The sequence below is a fragment of the Corvus hawaiiensis genome, chromosome 5 (genome assembly GCF_020740725.1).
Source record: "Corvus hawaiiensis isolate bCorHaw1 chromosome 5, bCorHaw1.pri.cur, whole genome shotgun sequence".
In the NCBI taxonomy this organism is placed as follows: Eukaryota; Metazoa; Chordata; class Aves; order Passeriformes; family Corvidae; genus Corvus; species Corvus hawaiiensis.
The window spans coordinates 6889472-6910215 of record NC_063217.1 but is presented as its reverse complement, the minus strand read 5'-3'; positions in this window follow the sequence as shown (position 1 = coordinate 6910215).

The window sequence follows — 20744 nt, the reverse complement described above, 5'->3', positions numbered from 1 at the left end:
CAAGGATGTGATGTAGGGTGTGAAACATCAGAAAAGCAACCGAAAGTGAACAGCGAATGTGAGGGACTGCATGAGGTTACTGGAAGTTAAAACAGTAACTCAGATGCAGGAGTCCTCAGGGATGTGAAAGGTAAAAATGGAAGCACGGGCAGTCACGCAATAAGCACTAGTGGTCTGAAGGAAGAAATTATTTAGGCTTAATTTTGAAAATTTCTGAGCAGAGGGCTTTGGCAATGCACAGTGAGTATTCAAGACTTCAGCGTTAAGAAGCAGCAGCTGAGGCTGTGCTGTGTAACTTCGAGAAACAGAGACTGAACTGACCTGCAGTTCTCTTCACTGTTTCTGTCTGCAGCTTTCTGGCTTCAAGTCATAAGAGGGCACTAATTTTTCTTTTGCAGTTTTCTGGGAGAGAACACGAGTATATATTTCACTACAAGGGTGTTTCATGCACACACAAACAATAGCAGAGGATTTTATTACCAGTCAGAATCGTGCTATTCATGCAATGGGGTCAGCAATCATGCTGAAGGTATCCTCTTGTTTGCATTATCGTTGCCAACTTCGGCTTCATTTCACAGTCATCACATCTCCCTCACAAGGTGATGCTTATGCCATATAAGGCAGCATCATGTCTATTTATTCCTGTGTGACACAAAGGAAGTCTGTTGCAGACAAATGCTTGGTCTGTAAGACATAATACCTGATACTTGCCAAGGAGCTTTTTCTACAATTGTGCCAATTAAAATGTGAAATTGCTACCACTTATTTTTGAACTCTCTTGTTCTGGCAGTCAGGAAAGAATGCCATAACTCATCAAGATGCAGCACTGTTGGTTTATCTATGATAGTCCTATTTTCCTCTAGAATTTAACCTGCTCATGACCTGAGGAAATGCAATTTGATAATTCTCTCCTTCTGTGGTCTCTGTGTCAAAAATGCCAACATACTTCAGTCTGCAGATCAGCTCTGTGTGCCTTTGGAGCACATGCTATTTCTGATGGTCTGACAATGGTGCCATTGTGCCAGACTCTTCCTGTAAATCTCTCCAGTGCAGAGGACACTGCTCATGTCCACGCTGTAGTGTTTGGTGTTCTTTAATATTGCACCTTTAGGACTGCTGGGTATGCCACCAGCTCCAGAAAGACTTAGCACTATGCAGTCACTAAATTATCTGTATCACAAGAACCCCTGACTGCAACAATGCTGAGGGACACTGCCTTTCACAACAAAAGGATTGACTTGCCAAGTGTCTCCATGGAGAAGGTTAGTGGTGGTCTGCCCTGAGGATCCTTTGTCTGGTGTGTCCCATGAGGTCTGGGCAATTCTTCCCTTGATTATGTGTAAAGTCCTAATACTTTATCCCTTGAAATGATCCTAAATAAATGTCCTAGACTCATTAAAGTAGTACCAGGGACTAGGATGCCAGCTGGGCATCTAGTATCTGGAGGGATAGGGAAAGAACTTTCTTGGAACAAAATGATAAATGTGTGGTGACGAGGTGGGGAAGGATGTGACTCTGCGTGTGAAGTGTGGAAAGCTTTTCAGTGTTAGGACTCAGTGAACAAGCTCTGTTAGCAAGTTACTCACAGTTTGCAACCAGCAAAAGAGGTAAAAATCTTCCTATTCTGCAAGTGGAAGGAGTTGCTTTTTTTTGTTGACACACAGGAAAGGGGAAAGGTCCCTCACACCCCTGCCCCCAGCAAGCAGCAGTCCCCTGACCTTGCTGCCATAGAACTATTCAGAAGCCACCAAATCTAGAAAAGTGGCTGCTCTACATCATGGTCCACCTTGCAATACTCTAAAACCAGGCACTGGTGCTGCCAAGGCCCACACGTAGAAAAGGTCTGCAGAAAATTCTCCTGGCACTCTGGAGAATCACCCTGCACCAGCAATATTTTGTCCTGACCGACCCGGGGCCTTCCAAATAAAGGCACACAAAACATTTCCTATCAGGGCAGTCTCCACAACAAGATCAAGGGCTGTCTATCCCCATGTTAAGGCATCTGGAGGAAAAAACACAAAAGAGAGGAGGAAATCAGTCCCACTAGACATTCCTAAAAGCTTTTTCTGGCCCCTGCCTTAACCGAGCACACATTTTAGCTGTGTTTCACATCCTTGCCTAGCTCAGTGTTGAGCCAAACAGAAGCTGACTTTGGAGATGGTCGAAGTACATCTGTGTCTTTGCATTTGGCTGTGCAGAATACGGTAAAAGAAAAAAAAATATTTCAGCCATCTCCAGCTCCTCTGAGCTCAATGAATTTGAAACAGGCAGGACAGAGCTCCGAGAGCCACCGTGGGTGATGACAGGCAAGGCTTGGTGTGATGGGAGTGAGGAGCAGATGGGCCATTTGGGATTTCCCAGGCCAGTTAAAGCTATGGTTTTGACCTAAGTCTATACACAGGACCCAGCCTGGGAGGGGTCAGCTCTCAGGGGCTCACCTGTTTTGCTGCCTGTCACTTGTAACATGGGAACATTAAAAATTAGTATGGTGCAGGGGAGAGGAAGGAAAGAGGGGTATAGAGCACAGGATAAAGGAAGGAAGAACAAAAGCAGCCAGAATTATCAAGGAATGTTTTCAGTGTAGATTACATCCTTCTACTCTTGTTCCTTGTGTATACTCAGATGTTCATGCATGTTCTCCTTTTTGCTGGTGCTTATAGCAAAGAGAGACTGGAATACCTAAATGAGAGCTGTTTAAATGCCCCTGGTCAAGACTTCTGCTGTCCTGTGATCTGATACCATTCTTGGAATAGATATGCAGAACCTGGTTCACCTTACTTTTTTATTTCATGGTAATCTCTGAAATGGGCATTTCCAGGTTTTTTATATATTTGTTTATCTTCTTGTTAGAATCTCTGCTGTTTCTATTAATGGCAAGTCATTTAGAAATGATGCAGTTTTTCTAACTAAGAACTAAACAGATAAATGGATAAGAAACAAGGCAATAACCTTTATAATGTAGAGGACTTGCATTTTCCACAAGTGTAGTGCAGTTACTGTTTCTTCTAACAGCATTTCACAGCTTACCAGTAGAGTCTATGGAGTGTGTGGGTAAAAATAACACAGCCTAGCAATGTTACAGCCCCATACATTAAATCTGCTGAAAAAAATAAAAATAGAGCTCTAGTTTGCCTATGTGAAATTACCAAGTTTGCAGATTATTAACATGAATGTAAAAAGCTTCTAGCACAGCATACGGTAAATACATTAGTGCTATATTCCAGAAATCATCGTTTTCCCAAGCTATAGTTCTTGCTGACATATGTGGTAGAAAGGCTAGTTCTGCCAACTGTCTGCTTCCTTCATATCCTCTGATTTTGGTGCAAGTTTAAAGCAATATGCTTAATAGCCTCAGTCTAGTACTTCGAAAAATTGCAATACTATCTATCTGTGTGGAAAGTCACATATCAATGACATTTGGTTGGCACAGCAGTTTTGGAGAAAAATGGCAAAGAAAAGAGTTGGCACTGAGTTTTGAGAAAAAAAAAGAATCAGAAAATGTGAGTCTGTATGCCGTAAACTCAAGTTTTATTTGCTCATATATCACTTTGTCAGGGTTTTCAATAGTTCTTGTGGAAAATGTGTAACTGAAATATAAAGAAGCTTTTACACATAGTAAGGATTTTCCCTTTAACCTAACTGGTGTTCTCCCAGCCTATGCCATACCAAATATGCTGGGCAGTACAGCATCATCTCCTAAAAGAACCACATGAGCCCTCAAAGTAATTTCTCTGTTAAAGAGCCCATCCATGCACATTTTGCAGGACACTTTTGAGGCAGGAGGGGATGTGTATGTGCAGGCTGGATGACTGGTACTCTGCCATGAACGCACAGGGAGCTGTATCTTCACACGCTCGTGTAAATATTGCTGCCATGGCTGTAGATTTAGAGGAAAGCTGTTGTGTATTTCCAGTTCAACTCCAACTGGAAACTGGCAAACCACACTCTCTCCCCTTCACACTGTAAATCAGAGACAATTAATAATAATTGGTGCTAAGGCATCAGTCTGCTGAAGCCGTTTTTCACAGTGGATGAGACAGCAGCCTCTTGGGGTTCAGAAATAAGGAATTCAGAGTCTCTGCTAGGCTGCAGTTGGCAGCTTCTGGCAGCCTTTGTAGGAGTATGTGGATGGGACAGAAAATTGCCTCTGTGCCGGCATAAGGAAGCCTCTTTGGAGTCCTTGTGTGGTGGTGGCCCTGTAGCTCCCCTCCCAGAACACTCAGAGTGACTTTCCTATGGCCTGTGATTAATCATTGTAACACTTCAGCAGTGAAATCTGTTCCCTGCATCCTGGCTCTGTAACTCGGACCAAGGAGTGACTTCATAGGTATTTTTCATGTGTGCAAACATTTTATTGCCTCATTCAAGCCCTCTTTCTTGGAGGCAATCTTTGTTTCAAACTACTGTTCCCTTAAAACTCTTACCTCAGCTGTTGATGATGGAGCTGCAGATATTACCACTAAGGTGTAACACACAGAAGGTGTAAAATAAATGTCACAAGTAAACATAGACTGTGTATAAAGAGCACACACACTGAAAGCCTTCCTGTTGTTTGCAATGGTTAATTCCTGCACTGTTCCTTGAGAATCAGTGAAGAAAGATATAAATCAGAAAGTAGCTCCTGAAAATATGTTGTTGGGGTAAGTGCAAATTTTTGACGTGGGTTGTTAATATGGCAACAGAGTGTTTGAAGGGACAAAAAAAAGTTGGAGGGAAGGAAATAGCTCTTGTAAGACTCAGCTGTGCCTGTCAGAACTGTTAAAAGAGTCACAGTTTTTGCTGGGCAGTAAACTGGAATCCCTGCCATGCTTCACTTAGTTTCCAAAATTAATAAATGCAGCCCATTTCCAAAAAATTAATTAGCTTATGAGTAAGAAAAAAAGCACGGAAGTTTGCATGGAGTGCTTTAGAGCTTTCTTGTGATATGCTAATATATGTTTTATTTTACTTAATTGCCGTTCAACAGTATTGAACTTTTTGAATTCACCATGTGTAATGTCACATTACTGCATAGTCACATTTAATGAAATATTGCTGCACTAGCTGTATATTTTCCCAAACTTTATGAAGAGTTTAATCCACGTTCTTTATACCCCAAGACAGTGAAAACTGTGACTCTCCAGAGACTATAAACCTCTTACATTTTTCTTTTCAGCAGTGATAAGCACATCCTGAAGGAATACATCAACACAGCACAGATAAAGCCAAGTCAGTGGGCACAGGCCAGATTTTGCCATCACAGAGCCTGGCACCCAGCAGTGAATTCACTCCAGCAAAGACTGTCAGCAAACAGCTTGTGAGCCAGGGGTCTCCCACTCACACCCCAAAAAGACAGCCAAGCAGGGCAGAAGTGATTTGTGAGCCTGAGCATCTGAGCAAGTGGGAATTTCATTCTTTGGGAAGCTTTTTGGACAGAGGAGCCTTGAATATAACTATTTGCTGCCAACAATTACTTTTAAAATGGAGAAACAAATCTCTTTTATACTGAAGGGTGCGAAAACATTTCTGTGCAAGTCAGGCAGGGGTGAAACACTGCCAGCCACGCTCAGAGTTCCTGCCCACATCCAGGGTTTTGGTGATGTAAAAAAGGGATACATGCATGTGTTTTGCCACACATTTCCTAAGTAGCCAAACTTCTCACAATCAGATTGTTATAACTGGGAAGGCAACAAATACAAATATTTGCTTGAAAATTAGCTGGGGTTATGTGTGAATTCTTTTCTGTAAACATGATATTATTGCTTTGCTAATACCAAATGTATTTTTAGCTTCTGATTATTTAGCCTAACAATAAATATTTTTTTAAAAGAACAACAAAAAAACCCCCCTCACTTTACCTTCACAATTTATTTAGAGAAGCAAAAAAAAAAAGCTGTACTAAATATGTAGTATTTGGAAATCCATGTAAATACATAGTAGCTACATATATCCATTCTTGGGGTCCCAGTTATGCCTTGTTATGCTGTTCTGACATAAATATTTATGTGACATGTAACTCTGATATTTTTAACAGAGTCCTCCATGATTTTCCATTATGTGCAAATGGGGAGGGGAGGAACAGCACTTGTTAGTTCACCAGTGAGGGAAGGACTCCAGCTGGATGCAATAGCATTCAGGCATGTAAAAATCCACACCAGTGTGGCTCAGTCATATAAGACACACAAGAATCCACTTCACCATCAAGGTTGCTTTGCTGTGAGCAGCCTGGGATCTCTAATTAGCTGTGAACTCTCTCTGAACTTTTCCTTGAGCTTAGTGCTACATTGTGTAGCCTTCCTAGTGTCTAATAAGGGTGAAATCGCACTGCAGCACTAATCTAATTCAAGTAAAAACAAATAAAGCAGGAGATAGTTGCCGGCTGGAGGCCAGCCTTTTATTAGTTCCTGTGGTCAAAGTGGTGCTTGTCCCTTTAACCCAAAATAGCCCTTTTTGTCTAGTACTTTGTTTAAGAACAAGCAGCAAATCATTTGTGGTAGTGATCTGGAACTTCAGGTGTGTGCAGGCCCCATGCCTGGAACTAGTGCTGGTCTTCAGGGGGTTTTCAGCAGAACTGGTTTTCAGTGAAAAGAAGAGAGTTTTCTAAGATAGGTGATTTTCTTAACATTCATATCCATTGGAAAAAATATGTAGGTTTTTCATATTTTTCTTTTGTCAGCCAAAAATAAAAGGTCATAAACTCAAAATATTTTACCTAAAATAGTACATTCTTACTCAGAGGACACGTAAACAGGTACCCTGGCTGCCTGGTCTTCTATCCCTTTCTTGCTGGGAAAGCAAGTGGAGATAAAAAAGCCAAGATGTCACATGGCAAAACTTGGGCAAAGAACTGTTAAGCCAGCTGCAGGATCCTAAGCAGGATCAATATAAGCCCATCCTCTCCCCGTTTCCAGTGAGCTGAGGTGGCATCTTTTTATCTGGTAGAGTTCTGTTTTCCTTCCAATGATGTCCATATAACATAAATAGGGAAATGGATGCAACCATTTATTTTCAGAGGCAAAGAAAACTCGTTGCTTCTACATCCATGAAACGATGGTAGGATCAAAGTAAACCAACATAAATGAAAAATAAAAATAAGTTTTTTATTAACATAAATTAGTCCAGTTTTCTGGACTAATTTTCTCATATGGTCAGGTACTAAACTTACCCAATCCATGGGCCTGTTTCTATGCAGCACAATGTGAGATCTTAGGATCTGAAGTGGAATAACCACGGAATTTACTTCATTTTCATTATGAATGAATGAATGAATGAATGAATGAAATCCTGTGAAATTTCCAATATCCAGTACAACAGAACAGAACTAGCGTGGAATCAGGTGAAAGCCCCCCAGAATCCTTTACACAGCACAAAAGATGAATGTGCAGCCTGGTGCAAATCTGAATGCAGCTTGGAAAGCCTGCAATGAATGGGAGCAGCATTTCCTTGTGGCAGTGGGAGAGATAACAGGATTGAGTGGATGTGGAAGCAAAAGGCACTCTGAATAATGAACTGCTGAATGAGAGTGGAGTCCGGATTGCAGTCCGTACCTTATGGCTATCAGCGAGCAATACAGTAAGTGGAAATGGGCTCTGAAAAACACATTTAATCAGGGAAATTGCCCCGCCTGCAGCTCATTAACAGGATTAAGTCCTGATACAAAGTGACAGTCAGTATTATTTGTTTAGGCAAAAAGCTCGCTGCCTTTGTAGTTTTTGGCATATCCAGCTGGTTTTAACAATATGGATCTGCGACAGCTAGTGTAGTTTTAATGTTAAATTAGCCAGGCTTACAAGCTTGCCAAGGCCAGGCAGGAACAAAGTGTTCTTTTTTGCAAAGCTGGCACATGGCGCCAGTTTCATTTCAGTAGCACCCATGTGGTAGCTACTCCATTTCCCACATCCATGGCAGTGTTTTTCCAGGTATTAGATGTCATTTTGTCACCAGAACTCCACACTATTGCAACACGAGGGACATCGGGCTCCCCGGGATGGGCAAACCCCGAACCCAAAAGATCAGCCCTTTGTTTAGAGCAGACTCATGCTGCTGAAACCTGAGGTCTGTTCTGAAGTCTAAACAAGAGATAAAGGCTCAAGTCCTCAGCTGGTAAAAATTAGTGCTGCTACTGTGAACTTCTGGAACTGCTGCCATTGTGTTGCTTGTGAGGCAGCTGGAGCGTGGCCATTCCAGCTCCCGAGGAACTGGCCCTGGAGAGGCAGCTCATGCCCCAGAGCTTCCTAAATATGGATGGTGGTCTGGATCTGAGCTCAAAAAAATAAATATATATCCATGCTGTTACAGCAGTTATTAAATTGCTGTTTCAAAATCAAACAGATTGTGGTTTACCTCTCTTTTTATATTTGGAGGATAACTCTGTGTTTATGGACGCTAGATAGCTGAGGTTGTGTCAATGTATTTAGGGGAATTATTTGTGTGTTCCCATACAGCAGCATAGCATCCAAAGCACAGGAATGTGTTTGTTCCTAGAAATCAGTAGTTTCCTTTCTAAATGCAGCAACTGCATGATGTTCCCTTGCCCCTCTTGCTGGCACCCCACTACCACACTGCCCAAGCCAGCATAGACCTCTTCTCACACTAAGAAAATAATATGAATCTAAAAAAGAATTTTAAAATTACATTTCTCATTCTCCATACTTATTTACTATGTTTCTTTTCCAGAGCTCAATCAAATGCCTAGGCCTGGGGGGTTAGGAATAAATTTTCTCTGGATTTCACCCTAAATCTGCTCGTTTGCACCATTTTTTCCACAGCAGCTGGTGTAAGAGCCAGGAGTGCTTCTCTCACAGTTCTGTAGTGGTCATGCCCTTCGGGTCATCCATCCCAGTGATGCTTTAGGTGATCTGGGTGCAAGAACTGCAGTTTATTGTGTTTACAAGGAACCAACACTAAACCCTATAACATTCTGCAGTGTCAGAACATGACATGCTAATATCTTAAATAAAATGTGAAATAAACATGGTGATTTAAAATAATTGAAGTACTGTGAACTTTGGAATTAAGGGGGCAGAAGATGATGGAAAAGTTTTCTCATGCCACAGCTTAGTGAAATCTTAATGGTTAAGAATAAGGCATGCAAGATAAAAGGAGTAGTGTTGAAAAAAGAAGATTGATATCTCAAGTTTGATTGAAAAGCAGAATATGTGGATCAAGCTATACCAAACCTTTACAAAAGAGACCTGTTTGTGCACTGAAAATAAATGGCCAATATAACTATATAAGGCACTAGAATCTGTCATCACTTATGGCCAGAACAAGGCCATGGATAATGGACTGTAATGCAATATAAGTAGCACTGCCATGAAACCAGAGCAATTTAATTTAGATCAGAGGATTCAGTTTGTGTGGTATAGACTTATGAATATAATAATTCTTAGCCATGACTGATTATCCTGCCAATAAGTACTACAGCACTCTGGGCTTTTACAGAAATGCCATCCTCTGATGCACTTTTTTTTTAATCTTTGCCCTGTAGTATGTATTAGATTTGTGGTATATATGAGCCACTAAAGACCAAAGTGAAATCCCTAAATCCAGTATAGTCTCAGAGATCATAACATAAGCCGAAAACAACAAGAAAAAATTGTACCAGTAACTCAGAGGATGTAGGTGATAAGTGGTTTTTTGAACAAGTAAGAAATAAATACATGAAAGGCCCAAGGAACTGGGAAGAATTATCCCTATTTCAGGACAATGCCTATATTCAGCCAAGGAAACTAACATCTTGCTTATAGAAAATTATGTTTAAAAGTGTTAGAGAGTAGTGATTCCACACACATTTTTTCTTCTGTGTGGGAAATAAGGAGGAAACCTGGAAAATGAGTTTCTACATTCTCTAGAAATGTCCTATTCCAGATCTTACAGGTTAAAAAGCTCACAGCTTTTCTTCTTTTGCTTTGATTATCCCTATTTTTTGTAAACATTTGGTAAACAACAGGTTGACATTGTCTGTCCATCTCCTCTTGTGTGAGGACCATCTCATAACATCAAAAATGAGACAGATTATTCCTCTTTCTAGTCTTAAATATCCCAAGAGGAAGGATGTGTGTTGCCAGCCACGGAAGATAGTGCTAGTTGTTCCTCACAAGCTCACATCATCCCTACCTGAGAACCTCCACCTTTGCCTTGCATGATCTTCAAGAAGTTTTGACGCATAAGATGTGAAGAGCTGTGCTTGGTTAACAGTTGGACTGAATGATCTAAAGGTTATTTCCAACCTAAACATTTGATTCTATGACTTTAGATTACTTTAGACTGCAGGTCAGCTGTGCTTTAAGGCACCTCCTCAATCCTGACTCTGACCAGGGCAGGGATCTTGGGGAATCTTGCTTTGATTTCCTTTCAATCCATGTGACAGCATTCCAGAGATTAGAAAATGAGGGCCAGCTGAGGAAGGGTGGAATAAGGAGGTGGGGACTGGGAATTTATACCAGCAGAACTCCCTGTATGGGAGCTGAGATGTAAATGGAGCTCATTCTCAGAAACAGAGCCCAAGAATTGCTTCAGGTTCCTGCAGCTCACTCTCAGCCCTGGTTACTCCAATTGTTAAGTATTTAGACAGAGACATCACAAAATGCAAGCTGACATTTCTCAGCAGTGGCTTTCTTTGCAGTGTCAAATCAATTAATGGTTTTAAGTTTTGCCCTGAAGGATAAGACACTAATGCCCATATCCATGTTTTATTATTACAATTGTCCAAAGGTTTTGTAAGTGCATACAATAAGTGGGAAAAAGAATCCTGAGGGACCTAGGGCTTGCATAGAAAAGAAGCCAGTTGGATTTATTTAGCTACTTCATGTTGGATCATGGAATAGAAACCTGATAGTAGCACAGGAACATAGTAACATCTTTTAACTTGTTTTTATTCCACCTATTTTAACTTCACAGGGATTCAGAAAACAGACACTGGGACCCACAAGTGTAGTTAGTTCTCAGCTTGTAACGCATATGTGAAGAAAGCATTTGTCTGTTTAGCCAAGGTTCACTTGCATTCATGGCATATGGAGCTGAACCATTCCTGGTTTCTCTTCTGGACAAAAAAGCGTTGGACCAAACTTATATTTGGTGCAAGAATGTTGATTTCAGTTACTTCAGCAGTGAATAAGACCCATAGTTTATTTTTAGGCCAGATAATGATCCCAGTAAAACAATACTGATGACCGTAAGTTTGGCTCACATTAATAGATTAAATGTGGGTAGATGCAAACAGATGGCATCGGTTGCTTTGTCACTTCCTGGCAGAACCAGCCTCATTAAAATAGCAATTTTGCTGAAGCTTTTGTGGCTGTGATTAAAGTTGCCAAAACTTTTAAATAGGCAGAGTTTCAAAGTGATAGCTGGGATGGTTTCCAAATGCATCTGGCATAGTACAGCACTCCACATTAGACTTGTAAAGCTGGAAGTTTTTGAGAATAAAGGAGGTCTTTAATTTACCCAATAGTCTCTTTTATAATTTCATTTGTCATCTGCTGTATTTGTAAGAATGTTTGTTTCCCTCCAAAGAAAACAGTCAGTTGGATGGAGTGAAGGATTATTTAGTAAGCAGTTGCTAGATGGCTGCAGTAGCACTGACACCTCTTCTCTGAGCTTTGTCAGAAACAGAACAGGGTAAAAACGTTTGCACAAATGATAATTCACAAATGATTGTGGGTGAGAGGGAGAGAGGAGAGTTGGGAAGCTCAGGTGCTGTGTTCTCCAACGCGCAGCAAAGGCAGAGGGTGACAGATGCCAGCTCTTACTCAAACTGCAGTTTGCTTCTCTTGCAGTGGGAGGTGGTACTGTTGGCAGGAAGAGCAGCACTGCTCTCAGGTTGGATTCACGGATATTTGCAAAAGCTTTGGTTTCTATTGCCCAAGGGAAGGGTGGCCTTTAGTACTGCTCCGGTGCTACAGAGAAATGCCTTATCCACAGAGCTCCAGTGCAACCATGAGCAAACTATTTAACCTTCCTATCACCTATTTTATTCACTGTCAAGGTGGTTTAATTTTTTTTTATGGGGAAGGCAAAGGATATAAAATTGTCTGAAGATTAATTGCTGAAGAACGCTAAGAAAACCACCTGCTAGTGTCTGTCAAAGGGATAGATGTAAGGGCAGAGGAGAGTAGAAGTGGTCTGACATTTCTGAGTTGAGGCTGGAGCCAGAAGATACTATATTGGCAGAAAATATTTTGTCTACCTGTAATTTTCATGGAATTATAGAGTAGTTAAAGTTGGAAAAGACCTTTAAGATCATCAAGTCCAGCTGTCAGCCTAGTACCACCACCATGTTCACCACTGAACTGTGTACTCAAATGCCACATCCACGTGTCTTTTTTCACACTTTCAGGGATGGTGACTCCACCATTTCCCTGAGGAGCCTGTCCCAATGCTTGACATTTCTGTGAAAATTTTTTTCCTAGTATCCAAGGTAAACCTCACCTGCTGCACCTTGAAGCCATTTCCTCTCATTCTGTCACTTGTTACCTGGGAGAAGAGACTGACCTGAATACAAACTTCTGTCAGGGAGACCTTTTCTCCAGGCAAGTTAAAAATAAAGGGATTGGGTTTTGTTGGTAATTAGCAGTTAAGACTTGGATCTAATGGTGGGAGATACTGAGTGAAAACTCAGATGAATCTGATAAGTGGAAAACATATTTAACGTTTGGAAAAATTAACCCAATATTTTATAGGTCTCAAATATATAGCAATCATTTTCGCTCTCCACCTTCCAAGAATATTACAAACAGGCCACATAGAAAACCCTAAAGTTTGATATACAATATCTGGCTTTAGGAAGGAGATTATGTTTGCACATGTGCTGGTCTATTGCAGTTAATGATATATGAGAAACACAGTTTTAATGGGTTCACATATTATTTATTATGGGAGCAGAACATCATAAACTTGATAACCAGATCCTACTAATTTGCAAAAATATGTAAGAAACACAGTGGCATAATTGTGTTTGTACTGCATTCACTTGTGTCAAGTAGTTTAATTTATATTCATGGGAAATTTCCATTCAAAGGCAAATAATGCAACAGTATTTGATTCTATGCATACTTGTACAAGATCTTACACAGACATGAAAAATTCTTCTGTAAAATACTGGTATCTCCAGAAAAAAAAAAAAAGGACTATTTTACAATTACAAATTAGAAAGTGCTTATAACTTATTACTTTGGCAAATCTCTGAGAGAAGAGTTTTGAGCATTTTGAACATCTGCAAATTAACAGAAAAATATCGTCCCAATAATAAAAGTAGAAACTAAGTAAACATCGAATGAGAATCTATTCCACTGATTTATTAACTCAAGTCCTGGAGACATAAAGATCAGTCTGTGAGATATAATTCTGTACCATCACACTGTTTGACCCATCTTCTAAGCCAGAAGTCAAGAACAGCTCAGCACAAGGGAGCTTCTAGGAACTCTGTGAAACTTTCCTATCTTTTAAGATCAGACACTGATTCTAACTGGAATGTGAAAGGGACCAGTAGTGTTGGTGAAAGTTAGTTCAGTAGTTTGCTACTCAAATGACACATTCCCAGCACACTGTATGTGTATGTTTGTATGTGTTTTCATAACAAATACAAAATCATTCATGAGTGGCAAAACCACCTCCAGTTTTAAAGTGAAAGCAAGAATCCCATTCAAAATAGTGTAATAGTGTAAATAGTCAGTAACATATTCTCAAGAGATTATTATTTTAGCTCTTTTCAGGAGGATCTGGAAGGAGAAGGGGATGGAGGAAGGAACTCAGCGAAGCTGTGCAAATCTTGTTATTTCCATGCAATGAGTGATTCTTTCATCTGACTCCTTCCTGCTTTTGCAAAAGAAGTTGAAAATAATTTGACTTGGACATGCAGTTTAAGACAAAACTCTGGTGTCTACAGGAAAGACCTCATGCTCCCCTCAGGAGGGATATGATTTCCTTTCACTCCCTCAAAGCAATTTAACTGATTTACTGGATGTGAGTTGCACGAGGCAGTGCCATGCAGGGTGTTTTCCCAAGAGAGGAACACATTTTAATGGGATGGTGTATAATGAGTCTCACTATTCATGAATTCCCAGCTCTTTTTCCATGACTGGTTTTCACGAGCAGCCACGGTGGCTTCCCCTTTTCTTCACATGAGGAATCTGCAATATTCTCTCTCTGATGAGAAAAAGGAGGAACTCAGCTAGGTTCAGATGGTTCCATGAACTCAGGTGTAGGTGTGATCAGCTGCTTCCGGGTTTCAAGAAGGAGGTGGAAGAGCTGGATTTGTCCATCAAAAGCCAAAAACCTGCCTCCAGCAGTGATGCAGCTCAGAGTGATGTAGCTCCAGCTAACTGGCACAGCAGGGGCAGCGTGTAGCCCTGGCCTTGGGTCCCATGCTTGGTCTTGCAATGAGAAGATGACAGGCTGCAGGGTGGAGATGATCTGCTCAGCTTTTCATTGAGCTTTCTTGAAGGTTATGCACTGGATAAAAGCCACATAGAACAATCTGAAGGGTCATAAGAGATCATAGATGAGATATGATTTCCTTAGTATTTGGCTCCAAAAAGTATGAAAGTACTATTAATTAGGTAGCTGAGCTACCTAAGAAGGACCAGGAATATGGTAGCATTTCTCAGAGGTCACTGGAAACAATAAGCCCCATCACAAAATTTGAAGACCTGAAGGACTTCTTTGAATATTAAGTCTGAAATCCTTGCTACCCTTTTTGTACTAACATGTGCACAAAAATATGGATGTGTATTCCCAGACTTCTGAATGCCAGTTTGTCATGGGTCTTGAACAACTGTTTAGCCTATTCCATGTGAAAGTATGAATTGAGAATAAGGAGAAAGAAGGATTTAGTTCTGCCAATAACTGCAAATAAAAATAGATCAGAAAGGAGACAAAGAGAAGCTGAAGTGCCATTTTCAGTGCTCCTTCAGGCCCTGAGGGTCCCTCAGTTAAGGAAGCCTGTGATTCCTTTGGGCTTTAACAGCAAATGTCCCTTGATCTTAGTGGTGTTTTGTTAAGTTGCTATTTTAGATGTATAGTATTCCAGGAAAAAGAGTGGTCCCATAACCAGACTTTCTTACATCCTTTTTCCTAGAAAATACCATGGTTCATTTGACACATGGTTGTACTTACCAGCTGCTCTTTTACACTGGTTTTATTGACTGCATTTTGAAATGATTGACTTCAGAATAAGCCTCTGTGTTCTTCCTCCTTGAAAACGGAGAAGTTAAAGCCTGTGCAAGTAGATTCAATATTTAAACTCTTTCTTATCTGATTTTGTCCCTCAAAAGCCATATGTCAGCTAATTTTTAATAGGTGATATTGGTTTATCTCAGTAATGGGCTGCCTGGAGTGCAGTGTGGGAGCAGAAGGGACTGCTGCTTGTCAGTGGCCTTTCAGAGCTGTTAAAAGACACTCATAAGGGATGGGCCGTGTCTCCTCCTTCCTTTGACCAGGCAAACCAATGGCTTGCCAAACAAACACAAACAAGCCATTGTAGTCTGCCTGAAATAAAAACATTTGCTAATGGGGAAATAGAGCCCTCAGTGGAAAAATGAGACTCAGAAACAGCAGTCAACTGTATAAAAGCTTTAATCCATCACTCTTCTGGTGTGACGGGGTGCCAGGTCAAAGAGACAGGTGGGATATTTGTTGTTTGGAAATGCCATCCCTCCGGTGACATGTTTTCTGCTGAGCGAAACACAACTTTACTCCAGGCCCTTCCTAACCCCCTCCCCACACTATGTTTTGTAAGAATATCAGTCAGAAACGTGCATAATTTTTTGATGCTGTTTTGCCTTTGAAGAAAAGTGGGGAGTAAACAAAATCCTGTCTTGGAGAGTTACAGCAGTTCAATATCTCCTCACTCCAGTGACCAACTCAAAGAAGCCACATCTGGTATAGCAAGGGCCAGATACAGTGGACTAGTCCAGCTGCTCTGCTCTGCTATTCCAGTGATCCTAAACCTTGTATTTTTAAGCTGGCAGAGGTGTTTTGTGTCACCACCGCATTATAAAGCCACTAGTGTGCACCAATGAATAGGAAATCCACCTCCTGAACACCTAGACACTTAGTTTATTCAGACAAATCCCTGCCTTGAGCAGTATTTCTCTTTATGAGGATTCCTGACTAGGTGGATTGACTTTCACAGGAAGTGAAACATTTTTTCCAGATCCACTTCCATTTATTTCTATGTAGGGGAGAGGGCATCCACAGCAACCTTGCAGTAATATGCATACTAAGCCATTGTTTTTACAGAGGGCCTTATACATGCTGGGAGAAGTCTAAAGAGCTAGAAATGGATGTAATCCCTCTCTACATTGCTAGAATGGTGCAAAGGGCTTCCTCAATGGAAATAAAATTCAGGGCATATCTGACAAAGTTGTGTTTCAGTATGTTCCTTCCCAGAAGCCCTCGTTCCTCTGAAAGCACCAGAAGAGGGGAGCTTGGAAGAGACTCAAGAGGGAAAAGAAGGAAGAAGAAAAGAAACATTCTATGGATCAATATCCCTGTCAAAGGCAAATATTTTCTCCTGTTTTGTCTGGCACAGACAGTTTTGAGGGGGTATTTTTAGAATACGTTACATGAATTTTTGATTACCTTAAGAGATTTATTTTCTCCCAAAACAAAGGCATCATATTTCTCTAACCAGAATGTGGCACTTACTCTGAGGACAGCCAAATCTTGCACATAATCACTGAGGTCATATGCAAATAAAAGGCACCATACTTCGTGCAAATTCCCATTTTAGCTATTCTTACAACATTTCTCATTTATAATATTGTAACTATTTTATGAAAAGCTCTCTGGGACCAGTCTGTTAAACCGTCACCAGCCTGTTTTCCTTCAGCTCCTGCTGAGGAACTGCCTTCAAGGAATATTTTGAGATGTAAAAATTAAGAAAAAGAAATTAAAATGCTTTTTAACAGCTTAGTTTGAACTCCTCATTTAACTGCAGTAATATTTGTAATATCTTGTTCATCTGCTGCTGCCATGGTCCAGCAGTGATGGTGCATTCAATGAGGTGGGAGACATGGGAGGTGGTCCCTGTGCTGGTTCTTCTTGTCCTTCAAGTGAGCAAACGCTGTGCTGCAAAAATCGGGGTGTCCAGCCCTGCTAATCCTCAGCACAGCCATTGCATTTCTGTACTCACCGTTTCATCACTCCCTCCTTCCTCTCCTCTCTCCTGCCCCAGCCTTCATCAGATTTCCCTTTTTTGTCTCTTCTCTGCAGAAAATACTTGCCTGGCATGATGAAAAGCCCGTGGGAAGTTGTCTCTTGTGCTCCTGCCTGAAGAGGCCGGGCAGGGGCTGCTCCACTATAATGATATTTCTCATATGTGAGTACTGTAATTGGGGTATGGCATGTAATGCTTACTAACAGAGTATTCCAAATCCACTGCTGGTCTAAAAGGAATTACTATCAGGTCTGAAACATTCAGACTATTGTCCCTGTTGACTCCGTTCTGCAACCACACGTTACAAAGCTGCCTGCTGTTCTTCTGAGCCACCTTGTTCTGGCCACTTAACGACATCATGCAAAAGAAAGTACTTAAATGGGGAAAATAAACTCATCATTTTTGTGTCATTTTGAGCAAAAGATTGCCTGTTCTAAACATGCATCCAAGATATCTCTTTTATTTTTCTGTGCAATAAAAGGGTTATGTGAGAGTGGTGGGAAGATTTTGAACACTTGGCCTTGTACTATGGATTTTCTGTCCCTTGCTTTCTGCACAAAACCTTGTAAATCTTTTTTAGCCACGTGCCATCTCTGCTCCATCTTTGAGATGCTATTTCCACAATCCCCACTTTGGAATTATCTTCCCATCTGTACCCCTCTGCTGCCTTGGGTCTTGCAAAATTGAAGACTCTTGTTTAAAAGTCACATTTTTCCCCCAGAGTTGAGTCTGGTCCTTTGTCCTTATCTGAATGACAGAGCTCAGCAAATCATATTTCATGTCAGCCTGCACAGGCTGCCAGCTCTTCCAGTCGTCACTGGCCTCCTGTTTCAACAGAACTGACAATAAAGAAGTTCTGGCTATTCCACTACAATTGATAAAAATCTTTATTTCATGGGTAACAGTAAGAAAACTGCCAGGTAAAGTCAAACACTTCCAGGAGAGTGAAAAGAAACCCTCTCTGAATGGCTGGAATGACAGATCCACTTTCTTCATGAGATAGATAAAACATACTGTGCCAGTGCCATCTGGAAGCTGCTCAAAATCACCTGCCCTGGTGCAAGACCTTCCTCCCTTACTTCCATCCCTCCTCATACATGGAGTGGTCATAGAGTGTGTCTGGAATTGTTTTGTATAGGTAATCACTACTGTCATGCTGCGTGAGCAATTTGTGGCTTGTTTTCCTGACATGATCTGAAGGCAAAGACAGCTGACCCCTCTCTCGGAATACACCCTCTATCCCTGATCATAGAACAGAACAGAATGGAATGGAATAGACTATTTCTGTTGGAAGGGACCTAGAATGACCATCTTGTACAGCTTCCTGACCTATTCAGGGCTGACCAAAAGTTAATGCATATTATTAAGAGCATTGTCCAAATGTCTCTTAAACCCTGACAATTTCGGGGCATGGGCTGTCATTTTCTGTGTCTCACGCTCCTTCTGTTTTTCTTGCTTTCCAGACAGAGACAGTGTGGCATCTCAGAGGATCTTTATTACCTTCCCCTAAGTGCAGCCGTTTTGCCCAAGGGATGAGGAATGAAGGGACAAAGGTTTTCCTTGTGTGCAGCAGCAGACAGCCACACCCTACTGATGTGAGATTACGGGCCCCTTCCACAGTGGTAATAAATTCTCAAAGTCAGCTGCATGAAGAGAGCACCTGAACATGATAGTGGCACATGCTGCTAGCACAGAGCCCTGGAACCTTGTGACACACGCCCAGTGTGTTTCCAGTCATCATATCCCATGCTTATGTCACTCACTTACTTTGTAAATGATAATGAAGGAAAAGGACCCTCTCCCTGCACAAGGTTCCCTTTCACTCCCTCTCCACATTTGCATGCAGACACTGCCTGATTTCAGCTTGTAATAGACACCAAATTGTCTAAATGAATCTTCACTACGAAATCACTCTCTTACTTCTTTTTCTCAAGCATCTCTTTCCTTTACTGACTGCTGACAGAACTGCTCTTTGCCCAAAAAGGAAGAAATAAACCTTAATTTTACAGAAGTCAGACACAAGAACTGGCGTAGAAACAGAATATTATTTACTAGCCCAAGGAGTGCAAACTGTTTATGTTTGGACCATGGTTAAATTCTTCAGGGAAGTTTGGTACAAAATTACACCCTCAAAGCAGAATGTTTAGGTTTTCCACAGAAAGGCTTTCACTCTCTATGACATTGTGTTGTTTTGCAGACTGCTTTCTATGGAATATTTTCTTTTTTTAGTCCTATTCAGTCCTAAAACTCTTTGCCATAACTATTAGGACTCCTAAGTGATTCCAAGACTGCTGTTGAGCCTCTTTGAGGACCTGTCAAAGTGAGTCTCTGAAGATGCAGGTTGTCACTGCTATACCTCAAACAAGATGGGAATATCACAGTGTGAATTCATCTGTGGCTGTTCCTGGGCTGTTTCTGAGCACCTGAAGATCACTTTTATTTTCTATAGGCCTGCACAATGTTATTGACACAAAAAGGTAGCTCTAAACATCAGATATGTCCTCCAAGAAAGAAAACTATGTTTTTCTATTCATTTTCTGCAGTGTCTCAGTGCTGTTTCTTCCTTGAAGAGAATGGTTCAAGAGGCTTTAGAAAGATACAAAATAAAAAACACAGCTTTCTGTCCATCTGATTAGCTCTATCTCCTCTTTATATATCCAGCTGCTGCATACAGAAGTTAATTCCTTGGCTTCAAAATAAGCTGATCAATTTCCAGTTTTCAGAATTACAAGCCACCGCAGTATCAAACTTTCATGATCTGAAATAATTAAGCCTCTATATTTTACCAACCCTTCCTTCTGGGAGGAAGAGTTTCACAGGAAGGTACTAACTCCTCTCTCTCCTTTACAGGATCAGAGTCCATCTCCATTTTCCACTGTCCCTGATGACTTCTTCAGCCACATACACTGGCCCAGGCATTTCAAATAAATGTGACAAATAACTGAATAAATTGCCTGAATTTTCTTCCTTATGGAAGGTTTTCTTCTAGGTCTATATCCATTCTCTGAGTTGTGCAGTTGTGCACCTTATCCAGTTTCAGGTGGTTTTAAAAGTTCTCTTTGACTGGGCATTGCAGGTCCTATATTCTGTGCAGTAATCTTCCTAGGTGCTTTGAATTTTGGGGTAGCTGAATGGGTGGAAATACACACACATACACACACACACACACACACACATATATATAATTTTTTACTTTGGCTCAAAAAATAGCATCCAAAATCCAAATGTTTCAATTTTTTATAGATTCAATCTTTACTCAGAGAAGTGTGTCTCATTTTCTAAGGATGAAGAAGCTATTTGTCCCAGACACATTTTATTTCTGGTCTGGAACCATTTTCCAGTGTGGCTGACATGTGTGTTATTTGCAATTCATTTATTATCCTATGAAAGCCATTTCTCCAGTTTATTGTTTCCCTCCTTGTTGCTCACAGACACACCTTTGTAGAATGCAAATAATAGGTTTTGGCAAAACTCTGACTTTTTTCTAAGTTCATTCTGTTATTTAGTCTTTTTCAAAGGCACTCCTAAATCTACTGCCTTTTCAGCTGGATGAGGTGATGTTGATTAGCAGTGATTGGTGTAATGTTCCTGCTCTTCTATTTCT